At 37.8% G+C, this 20,406-nt stretch overlaps 1 protein-coding gene and 1 long non-coding RNA gene across 5 annotated transcripts in view; both read right to left on the reverse strand.

Annotated features, from left to right (window-relative positions):
- Positions 1-20,406, reverse strand: part of LOC125238863 (probable nuclear hormone receptor HR3) — a 243,604-nt gene that overhangs the window by 156,898 nt on the left and 66,300 nt on the right. Inside the window, exon 1 of one of the 4 annotated variants that reach the window (XM_048146332.1) lies at positions 4,755-4,878. The exons of the other annotated variants lie outside the window; for them this stretch is intronic. The gene's annotated coding sequence lies outside the window, so the exon portion shown is untranslated. Of the gene's footprint in view, positions 1-4,754; positions 4,879-20,406 lie in introns of those variants that run through there. 4 annotated transcript variants of the gene reach the window in all.
- On the reverse strand, positions 15,178-19,862 carry LOC125238866. The gene is made up of 2 exons (XR_007178479.1): positions 17,022-19,862; positions 15,178-16,857 (listed from the first exon to the last, which is right to left on the reverse strand). It is a non-coding gene; the product is annotated as an uncharacterized LOC125238866 (long non-coding RNA).

A 20,406-nucleotide genomic window follows, 5' to 3' on the forward strand; every position in this document is an offset into this window, starting at 1 on the left:
ATTTTAATAATTTAATTGCCAAGAGTGGCACTGAGAATTTTTGTAGTTTCATGTGTTCTGCCTTCCCCTTTATGGGATACAGGCGTGAATGTATGTATGTATGTATGTATAATTTTAATATTTCCCGCTACATTCCGTGACTTGGACCACTCGGGGCCCAAGTGAAAGTAACTGCCAAAATCTCGAGAAAGCGAGAGAGCGGTTGATCGATGCCGTAATTATTATTAGCCATTATATGAGATATGCTAAACGAGCCGGATGTAGATATAAAAAAAAACTGTCTATGGCACGTTGACAGCTAAAAATATTGTGATTTGCGAATTTTTTGACACGGTTCACTTGAAAGTATGAATAAGTCATCCCAATTCTTTCAATTTTATCTGTGTACATACATACATACATACAATCACGCCTGTATCCCATAAAGAGGTAAACAAAGCAGATGAAACTACTAAAGCTTCAGTGCCAGCACTCTTGGCAAATAAGGGGTTGAAAGAAAACGAAACTGTGACATTGCAGTGACAGGCCAGCCTCTCGCCTACGCCACAATTTAAGCCATATCCCATAGTCGCCTTCTACGACACCCACGGGAAGAAAGGGGGTGGTGAAATTCTTAACCCGTCACCACACAGGCAATCCATTCAGGCATTTTTATCTGTGTATCCTATGAATAATATGGTATTCAGTACAGATGGTGCCTTTTTAACGCACTAGTGCGAGAAGTGGTTCATTATATGCCAGGTCGAAACTTCGCAAGGCCATCTGTACTGAAAAACGTCGTACGATACACGTGCGAAAAGGAAATTCCTAACTCGTGTCGATTTAAAACACGACCGAGCGAACTTCCTTTTTTCGCACTTGTATCGTAATGTACTATTTTCTACATTCACACGAAGCATCCCTGACCCGAAAAGTCCACATTGCTCATTCAACATGGGTCCTTCTTAAAAGAAAAGCCACATTTTCTCAGGACTCTTAAACAAGATGATTTTAGTTCGATGCTCAGAGTACAAAGATTCGCGTGCTTCGAGGACAGTTGAATCTTATTACGTGTAATTATAAACGTAAATTCATAGTTTTTGTTCAAATATTCAGACTCAGGCGATAGGTTTTAGCAAGGAGGATCGAGTTACTGTCAAAGTAAAATGTATAATCACAGTGCATAGACTGCCATCTCTCGACACAAGCTTAAAACTTCTGAACCTTAGTTTTGACAATTTGGCCCATATTGTTAGCTTGATATGTGTTAAAATGACAAATATTTAGCGTTCCAGGCCACCGTGCTTTTTTCTCTAGAGCATTGAGGTATTTCTTAGACTTTATCCGTCTATACGGAGTTACATACCGTCACTATCACTGAGAGAAATTTGCATTGTGAATTTAACAAGTTCGACTTGTTGCGGTTTATCCGTTTGAATCAGCCAAACGTATGTTTAAAACAATATGTGTCAGGTTGTTGATTCAAATGACAAGTAGCTTGTTGTTTGAACCAAAGAGCACGTAGGCGCTATTTTAACCAAAAAACTTGTTGAACGAACATGAAAACTGGTTGTATTTTCTCTCAGTGATACTTTTAAAAAAACTTGTATCTTCGTCTGTCAATGAAAAGAAAATTGTAGTAAGTATGTATGGAATGCATATAGACTTACTGCGTTTTAACTTTGAGGAGCAGCGTGAGATACGAGATTTTTTCAAAGTAGTGACGATAATAATATGTCTTTGGTTCTAGTCATTGAAAACAATCGCCTGTTGGGTCAGTGTATCGTTGTTGTTGTAGGATTGCTAATATAAATAATAATCAACATCAAAATCCGTTGCGTAGGGGAGACCGGGGCTAGTTGACTAACTATTAGTAACTATTAAAAAATTGAGCCAAAAATCAAACTTGAGCCAACCAGTGATACAATATGAGGTGCGAGGTGCGAGAGGCTCACCGGTGACTGAGCGGAGGGAGGTGACGGACTTTCGTACCTCACTGGTCTGTCTGTCTGTTTGTATGTCTGTCTGTGTGTGTTTGTCTGTCTGTGGCATCGTAACTCCCGAACGGATGAACCGATTGAGATTTTTTTGTCTGAAAGCTGAATTAGTCGGGAGTGTTCTTAGCTATGTTTCATGAAAATCGGTCTACTATGTCGCGGTCGGGGGTTTTTCAAAATTTCAATTTTGTGGTTATTGCCTAGCAGAAATTTTGAATTATATCAACAAGGTATTCACGACATTCCTGTGTGGTGACGGGTTAAGAATTTCACCACCCCCTTTCTCCCCGTGGGTGTCGTAGAAGGCGACTATGGGATATTGGTTAATTTGTGGCGTAGGCGAGAGGCTGGCAACCTGTCACTGCAATGCCACAGTTTCGTTTTCTTTTAACCCCTTATTTGCCAAGAGTGGCTCTGAAGCTTTAGTAGTTTCATGTGCTCTGCCTACCCCTTTATGGGATACAGGCGTGATCGTATGTATGTATGTATGTATGTAGGTATTCACGAGCAATTATTTAGCCAAGCCAAGCCCCAAAAGTGAGCGTTTGCGTCGCAAGTTTCGGCGCGGCCCAACTTTCTCTCTTTCGTAACGTATTTTACACTATCTCCGAGACGTGTTATAAAATATTTTGTAATGTTTGGCAGCTTTAAAATAATAGATACAAGTGCGAAAAAAAAAAGGAAGGACTGTTTTAAATCAACATGAGCTACGAATTTCCTTTTGCACGTGTATCGTACGGCGTTTGCCAGTACCCACTTCTCATACCATGGAATTTATGTATTATGTTATGTACCTAAGGATTGAATCAACCTATGTTACATCAGTCATCTTAGTTATCTAGGTGGACCGTCTACCATTTTGAATATGCAGTTTGAGTGCAAACATGAAAATAAAACTGTCTATGGTATGGTTCTTTGAAGCCTGGCCACTAAGACGAATCGAGCCGAGTTGAATCGAGTTCTATACATTTGAATGCGATTCGACGCGTCGCCAATGAACGCAGCAGAAAACGAAGGAGTCTCGACTCTGCGAATTGGTTTGTTAAGTTGGTAGCAATGTATTTACTAAACTGTAAAACAGCTATATCGTGCGACTGCTACTAAATGTTTTCAGGGTATAGACTAGATAGACTTGTCCTGACATCTTTTATGTAGGGTTTTAAACTTCTATGCACGACCTTGTAACTCACGAATAACAGTACGGGAGTAGAAAAATACAGAAAATGCATCATGTAATGACCAAGAAAATGTTTTAATAGGAAAACTACTACACAACTGAATGGATGAATGAACGAACTGACCTAAAAAGATAACAAATTAGAAAACATCCATGAAAAAGCGTTAAAAACGCCCTTCAAAAAAAAAGTTTCCCAAGAGTTTCTCAACCGTCTCTCTCGGATACAAGGTTAATGTATACCCGTCTCTTTCGCACGTGCAATGTAACATGCAACTGTAACCTTGGTTTGATGCAATTTGTGATAGACAATAATGCGGGCTTATGGCCTGGGCTATTTTAAATGGTTGCGAATTCGCATTTTTTTTTGCAAAGACTTGTTCTTTTTTGCAGATTTTTTTTAATGACAATCGAGTTGAAAGTGGTTGTTATCAATTGGATCTATTGATTCTGTAGGTCGACATTTTCGTGAAACGAAAAGCCCCCAAATAAAGATTGAAATAAAAATGGAGCTATGAATATTATATATATCGTTGTCTGAGTACCCACAACACAAGCCTTCTTGAGCTTACCGTGGGCCTCAGTCAATTTGTGTAAGAATGTACTGTAAATATTATTTTTATGAATGAATAAACACTTATTATGTTTCTATTACACCAATAGTGACCTTTTGGCATTAAGTCCGCCAATATATGCCTTGCGTATTCGCAAAAAAAAAGGTTTCTTTATGTATTTTTTTTATGACCAGGAGTTCAAAAGTGGAGGGTATCAATTGAAATGAATTAACCCAAAATGGTTTCCTTTTTGCAAGTTCATCATTATAATTTTTCTCTAATTTATTGTGCAATAAAGTTTAAAATAAATAGAATTAACTATAATTTTCCAATATACATATATTACATCTAAGGGACGTATTTTTATTTAATTTTAGTTTATTAAATAGGTTATTTAATATATTTCTGAAATCAATTATTTTCTTTCATTCATTCGTTCATTCATTACTCTCTATGCTTAAAAAAATATCCTTTATAATTATTATTTTTATATATAAAAAGATAAGAATTAAACACCGAAAATAGTTTTACAATAAAACATTTTTTTTTCTTGAATTACCTAAAGGTCATATATGTTACATTGTAGACTTATGTATTTATATATTTACATGTGGTTTATTATGTTAGCATAAAAAACACAGATGGTACCTAAAATTATTTTAATATATTTTAGGGACGTCTTGTGTAATAAAACTAATAAAATATATCATGATAATTAAATATTACATTCTAAAATAATTTGTATGATAATGACACTTTGTGTTGACTATTAAATATGTTGTTGTTTTTTTTATATGTACTTTTGAACCTACCCCAACTCTTAGTTTGTAAGCTATTATTTATTCTAATGTTTAATAGTGAAAATATCTGTACTGGATCTGATTCATATATAAAAAGCATCTAAGTTCAATGACAATACAGCTTTGTATTAAAATCATGTTAATCACTCAATTAGTCAAAAACCTATATTTTCGTAATTCTTGCTTTTATAAATTATAAAAAAACCTAAAAAAAACTACAGACGAAAAATCCCAACACTAAAAAACTCACGTCCAAAAAACGCAATCCTGACACTGCACTGTCACGTCTGTCACTCACACATGCGCACACACACGGATACGGTACTGGTCGGAGCGCGGCCGTGCGCTTGCGACGGTCGGGCGGGACGGACTGCGCCTGCGGTGAACGCTCGCGTTTGGCGGCGAAACGCTGAGGTTTGGGCACTTTGGGCGGGTGGTGAATTGGTGAAGATGGGCAGATTTTTATTTTTAACCCCCGATGCAAAAACGACGGGGTGTTACAAGTTTGACGTGTCGTGTGTTTGTTTGACATCCCGCCGTATTTCAGAACGAATTAGTCACAGGTTTAAACATCCTCATTCAATGTAATGTTGTAGGTATGTCCTAAAGAAATAACTAAATATCGTGTGTGGCATCCCTTACCACTTCCTAATGTTATTTGTTTTGACATGTTCCGTCAAACACTTGACAATTACTTTAATGTTATGATTAAGGTCTCTCACACTAATTAATCCATTTATTATGTAAGGAAAAGAAAAAAAAAATCGAATTTAACATAAAGGTGGTTCCAGCACGGGAAGCATGGTCGCGCGATAGACGATAAAATATCAGGATAGGGATATCGCACTTACAAATAGTGCGATAGGGACGGCCTGCTATTTTATCGTCTATCGCGCGACCATGCTTCCCGTGCTGATGATGAACCTAACTGCGTGTCGAATTTTACGGAAAACAAATAAAACACGGTGTATATGTACATGGTACAAAGGTATCGCTGAATAAGGTCACGCATCCTATACACACTGTTTGATTAGGAGTTGCTAATATTGACGGCGAAAGTGTTTGTACTTTTACTTTATGACGTAGACTGCAAAAAATTCAACTCGTTTGCGAGATGACTCATCGGAGAAGTAATTGTTATAAGTTGCCCGTGCCACAGTATAACGCCGCGTCTTGCGTGAGCGACGAACCCGCGACGGCGATGCGATGCGATGCGATGCGACGAAATCAAACCTTCTATCTCTATGGACTTGTCTTAGGTGGGCGACGGAACGCGACGGCGATGCGACGCGACGAACTAGCGATGAACATGCGAATGTTAAGCGACGCGATGCGATCAAACCGCTGTGTTCATATGGGAGTGTCTTGCGTAAGCGACGGCCCGCGACGGCCCGCGACGGCGATGCGACGCGATGCGATGGCGATGGGCGCGCGATCAAGCTATTTGATTTTTAGAAGCAAATTCAATACGTAGAGAGGTCGGACTAGAGAAATAACGATTGATTACTAGTCTCACATTTCATTCTTTATATTTTCTTATAATAAAAATTCAAAATATTCAAATTAACATAAGTTGACCAAAGGAGTAATGTGCCTAAAAAGTAAGGAAATTACAACTTTTGTAACTTGTATTGACAGCCTTTGATTATGTGCACGGTGATACGAGATTGTCTGCGTAAAATATTAAAATTTAAGTGTGAACTAAAAATATGAAACACTAGTGCGATGACCTTACGATATATGTACTAGCACTTGACTGTGGTGAATAGGATCACAAAATTAACTAGTTATTACAACGGGCTCGTAGCCTAGCGGTTTCGACGTCTGGACGCCGCGCCAGCGATGTGAGTTCGAACCTCGGCTGAGGCGTGCAGTGCGGCTTTTGCAGTTTTATTTTTGTTTCTTTTATTTTCTATTATTTGATTGTTTATTTTTTTCTTTCTGTAAGAATCTTCATTCTTATTTTTATTTTATTTTTAATAACTCCGGCTTTTATACTAACAAGGAAAGGTACCCATACAAAAAAAATATAATTAGACTACTCTTTAAGGGGCGTTCATTGTAATTCCTGCGATTCCTGCATTTATTGTAACTCTTAAATAATAATATTATCCTAAACCAGAACTTCTTGTTGCCATATAAAAAAAAAATACATATAAGACATACCTTTGTGTCGATAGATATTTTTCAGTACAGATGGTGTTTTTATTACGCACTAGTGCGAGAAGTGGTTCATTATATGCCAGGTCAAAACTTCGGAGGCTCATCTGTACTGAAAAACGTCGTACGATACACGTGCGAAAAGGAAATTCGTAACTCGTGTCGATTTAAAACACTCCCTTCGGTCGTGTTTTAATTTATCGCCACTCGTTTCGAACTTCCTTTTTTACGCACTTGTATCGTAATGTACTATTTTAAAGCACATAAAATTCGAATAAAATACACTGCTGACACGGGCCCGCTCACTGCTCAGTTCAGTCTGCGCCCAGCGCTCATAGACAGTGGATCTACGTTCGATAGTCCGGCGCACCGTGCTCTCGTAAGCGTAAGCAGCTAGATAGTTCTGAGAAGTGCTGTATAGGTACTGCGACTAAACAAATCTTGATCCTGTTGGTGGCAAACAGGCATACGGTCCGCCTGATTTTTACACATGCAATTTTATGCAAGAAATTTTACTTGAAATCTGATGAGAGTTTGAATTATTATTATATTTCGGGACCAGGGGACCGATTTTTGAGTCTCACGCGTTCGAATTCAGAAAATTGTCACTGAAAATACTAAGCAATTCACTGTTTTCAACCGGTATTTTAGTGACAAATCCCATATGTGAGATTCAAAAACCGGCCCCCAGGATGAGGTTCTGGTTTTCATGGTGGAGTCAGGATATGGTCAACAAAACTGCTATTTTACTCATAATAACTCCACTATGTTTGGGCTTATTACATTTGGGCTGATGAGCAGCGTCGATCTCGATGATGTCCAAGGTCACATGATCGAGTCAGGAAATGAATAACAGAACTGCTATTCTACTTATCGTAACTCGACCATGTTTGATCTCATTAGCCGGGCCAATAACACATGTAATTTTATGCACACAGCTCAGCTCTTTGAAACTGTTTATTTTAAGTTACTTACAATTAGTAGGTACCATATAATAATAATATATTCTTATCTCTTGTAAACTTTACAAAAAAGTTAACACATGAAACCAAAAGAATTGTTACTAGCAATTAAATTCAAAACTATCAAGATCATTCTTGCCTGTGTGTTGCGTTACCGGTGGCTCGCGTACCGAGCGCCAACGCCATCTATCAATGGCTATTTCACGAAATTGATGAACGCTCTAAGGAATAAGGGCTCTTAGTGTAGTGGTTATGCCAGTCGACACTAGATGGCAGCATTAAAAAACACTGGGTTACACTGTATGACATTTTTTCATTTCAACATTAAGTAAATAGCATTCGTTATAAGTAAATAGTATACGTTAATTCGTCGCTCAGTTTTGCCTTGAAGGACGGACAAATAAATAGACACACACACACCCTTTTCCGTTTATCAGCAATTCCCGTCAACTTTGTACAAAAATTAAGGGGGAAAAGTTAAATTTTTTTTATTAATTCCTATTTTGTTACCAAGATTTTGTTGATGAATTGAGATTTTATTAAGTTTTATTTCGTCATTAAGGTTCTCTAGTATCTATATTTTCTTAATTATAACAATTATCCTGTATATATCTTACGAAAGTCGAATTATATTACTAATTGTTGGTAAGTAAATAGGATCAATTAAAATTTGCTGACGTGGCATTGTACAAAGTTGATGGGAATTGCTGTTATAATATTAGTATGGATTAAAATAAACATTAAGTTAATAAAAACAAAATGCAGTATTATTGTGTGCTACTTAAAACTTTCCTTGTTAGTATAAAACCCGGAGTTCTTAAAAAAAATAAGAAAGTAGAATCTTAGAGAAAGAAATAAGCAGGTAAACAAAATCAAATAATCCATACTGATTAAACTGGAAAGTGTGTGTGTGTCTGTTTGTTTGTCCGTCTTTCAAGAGAAGCCGCGGGCAAAAGCTAGTAGAACATAAAAGAAAAAAAGTAAATAAAAATGCAAAAAGATTGCGTGAGCCGAGATTCGAACTCACGACACTCATGGCGCAAACGATTCCACCTAGAAGTCAAACCCGCTAGACCATTTGCACATTGTGAAAGACGGCGAATCTTGTGATTCTAATCACCAAAATGCTAGTGCTGAAGTTTCGCGCGATGGATACGCGATGACCTTGAGCCATCGCCGTCGCATCGCGTCGCATCGCGTCGCGTCGCGTCGCGTCGCCCGTCGCTCACGCAAGACGGAGCGTATTAAAGAGTACTGTCGTACAGTATGGCCACTCCCGCTCCCCGCTGAAAGCGCCGCCCACCCCCTCTCGGTTACCTCACAGTTACCTGTCAAAAACGCGAACAGTCGACCTGTCATATTTCACTCATACAAGCATAGTACGCGTTCACCTACACGAGCTAAGACTGTGTGCTAGGAACGCGCCTCTTTCAATATATTTGATCGCCAGTGTCCGAGGTGTGCCCGTGCGGTAACGGGTTAGGGTCTGCCCAAACCTATCGACATGGAATCGGCTCTAACCGACTAAACACTCGTTAGTATGAAGACGCGTATGCGTGGGAAAGCTGAACAACAACAAACAATACATTTATTTTCCAAATCTACATTACATAATCTACATTGCGATACAGCGAGGAAATGTCACAAGTATCCTTGGTACAATGCCTCAAGGGCCTATTTTAGACATTAGCTAGCTTATAAGTTTAGTCTTAATTTCTTGTATAATTATGTAAATATGTTCATGTAAATAAAGAAAGCTAATGAACCATTACATAAAGCCTAAGTAATAATAGAAAAATAAACTATAGAAATATACAACAGCTTCTTGGAACAAACAGTAGCCCTCACGCTAGGTCTAGCATATATCGTGAGGACTGGAGCTTTGATCCTACGATTTACCCACTAGGGGGCCTATTTTAGAACCTCTGCCATTCGATTTCGTGAAATTCGTTCAATAATATCTCCACTACTAGCGATTTAAATTCTACTAACAGAATCGAAAACGAGTGGTCATTACCTCTAGTTTAAATTACAAGCCGTCCTTTTTCAAAAATAGCATAACGTCGTTTTCCACAGACTTTCGAACGGCGAATTTTTTGCATTCGAAATTCAAAAATCGATCCCTAGGTGCAGAGAATACAGATCTGATAATTTTACAGGCACTACAGTCAGTTGTGACGCATGTTTATTATACTAACGAGTGATTTTTGCTCAGCGAAATCCAATTCTGTGTCGATAGGTTTGGGGAGACCCTTAAGAATTTCACCACCTTCTTTCTTCCCTTGGGTGCCGTAGAAGTCGACTGTGGGATATGTGTTAAATTGTGGTGTAGGCAATGGCCTAGCAAACATTACTTACTGCAATATCAAAGCGATTTCGTTGTCTTCTGAGGGTAACCCCGTGTCTTGCGTGGGCGACGGTCGCGCGACCGTTCGCGACCGTCGCCGTCGCGTCTCATCGCATCGTCTACTTCCATATCTATCTACTTTTTTTTTTTACCGTGTTTAATTTAAGTGATGACGAAGCTAGTCAAGTGTATGTTAGGATATCACTGTGCATGTATTCCTTCTAATTGATCTGTTTTCTAGTTGGTAGTGTAATTTAAAATTATTATTTAATTATTGTTAAATTCCAAACACAAATAACTATTGTACGCTCGAAATGGGCAAACTGTTGAAACTTACTTATATTGTATATATATAATTGTTAAACCATTGTACACAGTTTATGACAATAAAATTATCTTATCTTATCTTATCTTATCTTATCTATAAGTTTGATTTCGTATGCGTCGCATCGCCGTCGCGCGACCATCGCGCGACCGTCGCCCACGCAAACCACGGCGTAACACTGAATCTCGACCAGTTTCGTGTGCTCTGCCTACCCCTTTTGGGAAAACGGCCGTGAGTTTATGTATGTAATAATTTTAGTTATTATAGTTATTATTTATTATCCTTTTTAATCGACGCCATAGTCTTTGTTACAAATGCTCAGTGTTCTTGAACATAGTGATTCACTAAATTGCAGTAGGTACTATAATAACACACGAATACATTATTATGAGCAAGCATCTGCTATAATTACTGATTATCTTAAAATTATGAAGTCTTTGTTTAAACACAGTTTTGTTCATTCATAGTTTAAGTTACTTTTTTGATTCACTCATAATTTTCATTTCAAATCGGTCAAAAGCGTTTGAAGAAAAAGGAATTCTTATTTTTTTTAAATAACTTAACCACAAAAATAACATTTTGTAAAAAACCTTGACATAGTAGACCGATTTTCATGAAACATGGCTAAGAACACTCCCGACTAACTCAGCTTTAAAAAAAACTGAATCTAAATCGGTTCATCCGTTCGGGAGCTACAATGCCACAGACAGGCAAACTAACAGACAGACAGAAACTTATAACATCCCGTCGTTTTTGCGTCGGGGGTTAAACTTAAAAGCACTAAAGTTTAAAAAAATAAGAGAAGAATAGCATAAATCGTTAAAAAGTAACGTATTTGTTTCCAGGCCCCGTAGCCGAATGGCATTTCTCCGACGCCAAACGAAAGCGATACGCCGCTGGCTCTGTCGCGCCAATATGCAAGCGCGATAGAGATAGATATTTACTAGCGCTTCGTTTCGTGAGCGTTTCGTGAGCGATTGTGCCATTCGGCTAGCCACCCTGAAAAACCTATTTTTAACCCCCGACACAAAAACGACGGGGTGTTATAAGTTTGACGTGTCTGTCTGTCTGTCTGTCTGTCTGTCTGTCTGTCTGTTTGTCTGTCTGTCTGTGTGTCTGTCTGTGGCATCGTAGCTCCCGAACGGATGAACCGATTTAGATTTAGTTTTTTTTGTCTGAAAGCTGAGTTAGTCGGGAGTGTTCTTAGCCATGTTTCATGAAAATCAGTCCACTATGTCGCGGTCGGGGGTTTTTTCAAAATTTTAATTTTGTGGTTATGTTATAGTGAAATGTGACAGTAAAAATTAAATCTGTTATATTTTTATGAAAAACATATTAAACTAGTCTCCAAGCAGTCTAAAATTATATAAAGGTTTTATTAGGAATTGAATTGAATTATTTATTTATTTAAACTTTATTGCACATGAATAAAACAAAATGTACAAATGGCGGACTTAATGCCTGATGGCATTCTCTACCAGTCAACCATCGGGCCAAACAGAGACAAGTAAAAATGGTGCAAAGAGAATTAAAAATTAGAATTAATCGAAAACAATTGAAGTACTATATAAAATACTGATAAAATACATAACTAAGAATACTTTATACACTTACTATAAAATTAGGAATTAGGTATAAGACCACATCCAAAAGCAATTTTCTCCAAGCTAAAACGGAGCCCTACGCTTCGCTCGGTCGGAGAAGCCCCTTACGAAAACTAACTGTCCGTGCCAAACTAATATAAACCTCATAAAACTAGTTTGTTTTGACAGGTTACAAGCTCAAAAGTTACAATATGACATGACACATCAATCAAAGGCTGAAAAACATTTTTTCCTGTTGAAATATAAATTTTAAAAATAATTTAGAAGTTAGTAGATAGTCGTGTAGAAGTTATTTATTTACTTTAAAAAGTCAGCTTAATACGAGCCCCAATGCAAATGATATCGTCTAGTATGAAAAAAATATTATGTCCTAACTTCGACCTCAAAATTCAGGATGAATTAGATGATTAGTAGAACATGTAACATAAAAACAAGAGAGCTTATAATGCATATTTTATTTATTCAAAACATAAATTAACAATTTTCCTCACTAGTAAACAAAAAAACATAATTTCACCAAATGTAACACTCGCAAAAATGTTCGTCTTCAGCGTAGCCGATGCAGAAAAGAACAACTACCACTTGGTGGCGTCACCTTTTGCATCTAAAACGGCCTTAATTCTGAGCGGCATTGTATCTACCAACTGTCTATACTCCTCAGGGGTTATTCCATTCCAGACACCCACAAGTTTCTCCTTAAAATCAGCTTTGGATTTAGAAGGATCTTTTCGCAACTTTTTCTTCATTTACCACTACAAAGTTTTTATGGGAGACAAGTCTGGACTGCTGGATGGCCATGATATGGTAGGAATTTGTTTTTGTTTCAGCCACTCCATCGTTGTCTTGCCAGTATGACATAAGGCACCATCTCGTTGAAAAGTAAATCCATTTATATACTTGAACTTTCTTATAGACGGTAGTGAACTCTATTCCAAGATGCTTTTGTATTTCTCTGCATTGACGGTTCCATCTATAAATTGCAGACATCCCACACCCTGTGCCGACATACAGCCCCAAATCATTTAAAGATGCTGGAAACTACACCTTGCGTTCAAGACAGTCTTTGTGAAATGCATCTCCTTTATCTTGAATGACTTTACTTCGTTCATCGCCAACTATGACCTCAAATTTGGATTTGTCGCTCCATATTATTTTTCGCCACTGATCGGCAGTCCAGTTTCTGTACTTTTGTGCAAATTTCAACCTGTTAGTTTTCTGCTTTTGAGTAAGTAATGGTTTCTGTTTAGCGGTGTGAAAACCGAAGCCCATTATTTTCATTACTGTCTTTCAGGTATCGACTGAAATGTTTATTTTGATCGCGTCATGCCATAGTTAGGTAAGTTCTCCTGCTCTTGCATGACGATTTTTCCTGATGATGCTCCTCAAAATCCTGTTTTCTTTTTGGCAGTTATTCTTCGACGGCCAGATTTATTTAAACAGGAGACGGTTCCGTGTTTTAGTTGATGCTGGATGATTGTATTCGCCGTAGATCTTGGCAAAAAAAGGTCTTTGGATATTTTGGAACGTAGATTTGCCGCTATTGTTACTGGAAATTATAATTTTCCTCACTGATTCAGGCACCGACTTACCTCTTGCTATTTTGGTATAAAAATGTTGTAGAATAATTATATTTTTTACAGAATTTACCTTTTTATGTAGCCGTATATCATATCAGACGACTTATAATATTATTAATTCAATTTAAAATATTATTGTATAATATTAATCTTACTAAACTATTTTTAGGGTTCCGTAGTCAACTAGGAACCCTTATAGTTTCGCCATGTCTGTCTGTCCGTCCGTCCGTCCGTCCGTCCGTCCGTCCATCCGTCCGTCCGTCCGTCCGTCCGTCCGTCCGTCCGTCCGTCCGTCCGTCCGTCCGTCCGTCCGTCCGTCCGTCCGTCCGTCCGTCCGTCCGCGGATAATCTCAGTAACCATTAGCACTAGAAAGCTGAAATTTGGTACCCATATGTATGTCAATCATGCCAACAAAGTGCAAAAATAAAAAATGGAAAAAAATGTTTTATTAGGGTGTGACATTGCACATTTTTAGTACAACGACGTTTTTAGGTTTGTCTCAAACATAAGTTTTTGCGGATGGCAAGGACTTTAATCGATCTAGCAACTGAATCGATATGGATGACAGTTCTGTATCCAATGAGAATCATCTGTCAACAAGGGTTGTTGCCAATATAGAAATATACATGATTTTCATATTAATTAATTTAGAATTTACAATAAAAATTTGATTTAATAAGTTAGGAAGTTGCTAGAACATGGTTAGAAAATTAGGTGGAATTTTACACACTAGATATTTTAGTCATTTGAAATTTATAACAGCAAACGATTGCTGAGGTTGTCGTTCTATTTGGTATCCCCAAGCCTCCCAAGGTCGTTAGGATTTTGAGATCATTTCCTCCTCACTTGTTAGCTGGCTCCGGTACAGGTCGTAGGCCTCCAGTGGCTACTTTATGATATCGCGGATCATCTATGATGTGAAGCAGGAAACCAAATTATGGAGCAGCAAGAGTCCTTTTCTGCAGGGCCTCAAGGGTCCTCAGAATCGTATTTTGTCCATGGACTGTGAGTAGAATCTTGTTCAAGTAACATTGATTTAATTTCTTTGTGTGATCTTGGTTTTTGTAAATCTTGACCATGTGTCTCCATTTCCAGTCTCCTGATGTTATTATGTGGCGGGAAGGGATGTCAGAGCTGGAAGATATGAGACTTCTACACTTCCAGCTGGTAAGCAATCCAGAATATTAATTATTCATATGATAAGGTTAGGCCACATTTCCATTGTCTAATAAAGGTTTTTTTCTATTTCAGCTGACTGGGATTTATTTAATTGATTTATCAATTTATCGATTTATCAGATTTAATTGATTTATCAGATTTAATTTATTTTACATTTTAGATTTTAAATTTTAAATTTATTTGTGGTTAAATTGAATGCCTTCACCCTAAGGGGTTTTCGGTGAAGAGGATGCTTGCCGGAGGCTGAAGCTTAGGTTGCGGAGGTGCTCTTTTGAATTACTGCGCCTGGGGCGACCGCTTTGGCTCACTGAAGGATGGCTTGCATATGTAGCGGTAACTTCTGGCTTGAAGGTTGGTGGCATTTCTCTTTCCTGGAAGCAAGTGTTAAATTTAGTTAAATTTAGTTTCTATCATGTATGTTGGCACTGATACTTAGGGACTAACCAGTTTTAGGCAATGCTTGTAAATCACTCAGAACCATGTTTGCACGGCCCAGCTCTATCGTCTGGCAATGTTCATTTAGTTAAGGTGCTAAGCTTAAGCTTTTATTGCTGATTTACAAGCTGTATTTTGCATTGTGTTAATTTAGGAAAATAAAACTGTGTGTCACAACTAACCGTTTTATTCCATTTCCATTTAGAACCTGAATCCTTGAGGAGAATCACCAGTAGCACCTTGTTTCGTTTCTTTATTAAGTTTTTGGCAGAGCAAGTCTGCAAGGTTTATTAAGTTTAGATTTATTTTGATGATCGAGGCTTTCCCACCAGTTTTCCCGAGCCGGGTGTGGGAAGGCCCCGTTTCAATGGCGCCCAACTCATTTTTCGTTTTGTTTTGTATTTAAGGGTGGTATTTTCCTCAAGAATTCATTTTTTCAGTGCCATACATAGTGATAATGAAAGTTTTGTAGTACTTACGTTTCAGTGATCCATTTTGAGCGGTGTTTTGCCTTAGGCACACACTGTTGTAAATTGAGGTGAGCTTTAGCTGCTTCACAATGTTTTTTGCCCGTTTTGCTGCACTTTATTAAGATATTATTGTGAAATTTGAGAGATAAGTGCTTAGATTTTCAGTTGGTACAAATGGTGCTGACATTTTTTACAGGAAGTAGCCAGGTTTTAAAGTGTCAAACTTTGTGTAAGGTTTTGTAACTTTTTATGTTTGAAAGATAGTATTTTAGGGCTTAGGCCAAAGTTATTTTGAATATCTTTCGTGAATTTAAGCATTTTGTGAATATTTTTTGAGTAATTTGGCTACTTGTGTTCAAATATTTTGGGCAAAGTTTTGTAAGTACTGTAATTGACTTTTATGATTTTGTTAAGGGGAAGTTCATGGGGGTTTTTAAGTTTGTGTAGAAATTGCCATGTAATTTCGGAATATTTTGGATGTATAATAAGTGTAAAGTTTAAACTCAAAAGTTGTGTCTTGTGACAAAACATTTGGCTATAAAATTTAAAAATTTGTGTGCTATTTTGTTTAAAAAGCAAATTGGTTTTGTAAATTTTGGAACATACATTTGGCAGTATTTGAGTATTTTGAACTTTGTTTAGACTGCAACTTGGAAAATGTACAAATTTGAAATTTTGGTCATACCGTTGATGTTCATTTAGTTGTATTTGGTTATTTTTCTTTGAGTTCATAGGAGGTACACAACAATTAACTCATTTGTTTGCTTGTTCATTTAAGGTTATATAGTGAGACTTACACAGAGCTGGAAAAGTAGAAATTTAGTAAATACACAGTAATTAAATTCAATATTGTTTATTATAAATTATAACACAACAGTATCACTTCAAGTTGTAAGTCGGTGCCATCATATTTGAGTTTCTTTTGAGTTAAACTTATTATACAGTGGCAATTTCAATTTTGTGCCCGTTGAACTTATACAGGTGAATTCAGTCCGGGACGACACCGGTAATGGTTGGAAGTCGCAGGAACGGTCTGAGTTTTTGAGTGTCCGGCAGCTGCAATGTTGTTGGACTCCGGCAAATGATTATGTTGGTTCTCCATGTAAGTGGAAGGTTTCCGTTAGGAGTTATGCTTTTCAACACATTATCAGTGCCCATGTTCCTCTGATGTTCATATTTTGGTTTTCTTTTGTAGACATTTCCTGTAGTCTGTGGTCCAGTTGTAGCTGTTGCTAGGTGCCAAGTAGCCTTTGTGGTGTATATTTCTTAAGATTTAGTACAGTTTCTAGTGATCTGTAACAAAGTCAATGGGATTTAGTAAGAATAATATACATGTTTAGTCATCTAAATATAATGTTTAGAAGACAATTTTGTGCTGTTTGTCATTTAGTTTGGAGTGTGAGGGAAAAGAGGAGGATAAAGGACAACTCCCTTTCCTTATTATTCGAGATATTCACCTGCTGTTAGTAGTAGAATTATTTGCATTCCAGTTAGCATTTCAGAATAAATTTTAGTCATTCCTTTAGATTATCGAACGTTTATCACACTCATGTTAGTTTTCCATGATTTTGTAGTTGAATTAAGTGTTGTTTTATTAATTTGTAGCAATAAAAACGGCAGATATTAGTAATTTTGTAGGTAACGATAAATATTTTGTTGACATTTAGTTTTTTAAAGGCACAGACCACAGACAAGTTAAGTTCAACGAGGGGTACGTTCGGATGCGTGTTTTTTGATCCAAGTTAAGTCGTAACTTGAGCGGTTAAATAAACGCTCGTTTTGCAATGTTGGTATTTCGGTTTTATGATTGGATTTATTTTGGGTTACGACGTGTTTTTAGCGCCAGTTTTAAACTTAAACGTATCGCAACGTGTGGATTCATTTAAGGGCGTCTGTTTTTTGTGAAAGCTTGGATTTGGTTTTGTGGCGTATTCAAGGATTTAGAGATTGTTTTTTTGGGTAAGTTTGAGGTGGAGGTTTTCTTTGGACGCAAGGTCCGGGTTTTCTTTTCCTTTCACCTTGCCGCCAGAGTTAACGCCCTCGCTTACGCCATATCGTGTCACTCTTTGGTTGTTTCGTTTGAAGTGTTGAATATTGTGGTAAAAATATTCAATCACGACTTTATGTATGGAACGTGGTGAACAGCAAAGTCTGTTTTCACTACTATTTTGTTTTGCGTGAGGAATGAAAGGGTTCCTGGAACAGTTCTCTGAAATGCGTGAAGTATGAAAGGGGCGACACAATCTGGTTCATTTTACGTTTGAGCGATCCTTGATACGACCTGTTTTTCGGATGGAGTTTTTGCGGGTGCTTACCACACCCGAGCGTCGTGTTGGCGCGATTTTGGGTCGACATGAGGTCCACACCCAGGAGTGGTGAGGTATGGCAGGGCGCGGTCGCACTGCCTACTTCTTGCATCCCCTTTTGGATGCGCTCCGTACCGGGTTCTTGCCTTTTGTGGTGTCGATCGGGTACTCGCTGGTGGGTACATTTTGTGTTCCGTGCTGCTTTTCCCATGCCATGGAGGCGGTGGGGTGGCGCACGGGTTTTGGGGTATCGCCGCCAATCATGCCTGGCGTGCGATACATATTTTTTGGTGAGTCTCAACCAAACGGTGGAGGTCTCGGGCATGTTGCAACCTCAGAGTTGTGTAGGATTTTGTGATCCGGAGAGTTGGGTGGGAGTCTTTTATCTCACCAACTCGAAGGTGCGTGACAGTTTGTGGTGGTTTTTTGTTTCGTTTATGGAAGAATTGGAACAGCACAATGTTGCCAATTCAACCGTGTGTTGATGGATTTCGGAGATGGTGTTCATTTTGTTGGTAAACTGTCACGGTTATTTTGGACTAAGGATTTATATTTTCGGATTGGAATTTTATTTTGAATTAAATTATGAGCTTCTCAAGTTTATGATAGTAAATTTGGAAGTAGGAATCATTTTGGATTTTTATTTTGCCCGGTCTAGCGGAGAATGTTTGGGTGTGCTGAACATCGGTCCTGGCTGTTGGTTTTGGTTTTTCCAACGCAACTGAAAAGTTGTGTTGGTAAAACCAAAGGAATGTTTTCTGTTTGGTTGGTTTTGTAGTGTGGGTTATTTTTTGATGGTTCGGGAACCACACACTGTTTTTTTATTTTGTAGTGTTGCGTGGGTTCGAGATACACTTTTGGACATTTGGTTATTTGGTTTTGTGTCTTTTTTTTGGTTTATTGATTTTTTGGAGATTATCTCGATACCTGCGGCAATCACTGGGTTTTCTTTTGTGTGTTCTCCCATACTCAGTATGGTCGAGGTGTGTTCGTTTTTTTTTTCCTTACTTTTGTGACACAGTTAGTTAGTCGCTGAGGACAGCGAGCGTTTTACCCTTGGTAAAACGCTACAGCAGGGAGAGGGGTATTGTGACATTGCACATTTTTAGTACAACGACGTTTTTAGGTTTGTCTCAAACATAAGTTTTTGCGGATGGCAAGGACTTTAATCGATCTAGCAACTGAATCGATATGGATGACAGTTCTGTATCCAATGAGAATCATCTGTCAACAAGGGTTGTTGCCAATATAGAAATATACATGATTTTCATATTAATTAATTTAGAATTTACAATAAAAATTTGATTTAATAAGTTAGGAAGTTGCTAGAACATGGTTAGAAAATTAGGTGGAATTTTACACACTAGATATTTTAGTCATTTGAAATTTATAACAGCAAACGATTGCTGAGGTTGTCGTTCTATTTGGTATCCCCAAGCCTCCCAAGGTCGTTAGGATTTTGAGATCATTTCCTCCTCACTTGTTAGCTGGCTCCGGTACAGGTCGTAGGCCTCCAGTGGCTACTTTATGATATCGCGGATCATCTATGATGTGAAGCAGGAAACCAAATTATGGAGCAGCAAGAGTCCTTTTCTGCAGGGCCTCAAGGGTCCTCAGAATCGTATTTTGTCCATGGACTGTGAGTAGAATCTTGTTCAAGTAACATTGATTTAATTTCTTTGTGTGATCTTGGTTTTTGTAAATCTTGACCATGTGTCTCCATTTCCAGTCTCCTGATGTTATTATGTGGCGGGAAGGGATGTCAGAGCTGGAAGATATGAGACTTCTACACTTCCAGCTGGTAAGCAATCCAGAATATTAATTATTCATATGATAAGGTTAGGCCACATTTCCATTGTCTAATAAAGGTTTTTTTCTATTTCAGCTGACTGGGATTTATTTAATTGATTTATCAATTTATCGATTTATCAGATTTAATTGATTTATCAGATTTAATTTATTTTACATTTTAGATTTTAAATTTTAAATTTATTTGTGGTTAAATTGAATGCCTTCACCCTAAGGGGGTTTTCGGTGAAGAGGATGCTTGCCGGAGGCTGAAGCTTAGGTTGCGGAGGTGCTCTTTTGAATTACTGCGCCTGGGGCGACCGCTTTGGCTCACTGAAGGATGGCTTGCATATGTAGCGGTAACTTCTGGCTTGAAGGTTGGTGGCATTTCTCTTTCCTGGAAGCAAGTGTTAAATTTAGTTAAATTTAGTTTCTATCATGTATGTTGGCACTGATACTTAGGGACTAACCAGTTTTAGGCAATGCTTGTAAATCACTCAGAACCATGTTTGCACGGCCCAGCTCTATCGTCTGGCAATGTTCATTTAGTTAAGGTGCTAAGCTTAAGCTTTTATTGCTGATTTACAAGCTGTATTTTGCATTGTGTTAATTTAGGAAAATAAAACTGTGTGTCACAACTAACCGTTTTATTCCATTTCCATTTAGAACCTGAATCCTTGAGGAGAATCACCAGTAGCACCTTGTTTCGTTTCTTTATTAAGTTTTTGGCAGAGCAAGTCTGCAAGGT

This window comes from Leguminivora glycinivorella, chromosome 24, assembly GCF_023078275.1.
Source record: "Leguminivora glycinivorella isolate SPB_JAAS2020 chromosome 24, LegGlyc_1.1, whole genome shotgun sequence".
NCBI classification, from domain to species: Eukaryota; Metazoa; Arthropoda; class Insecta; order Lepidoptera; family Tortricidae; genus Leguminivora; species Leguminivora glycinivorella.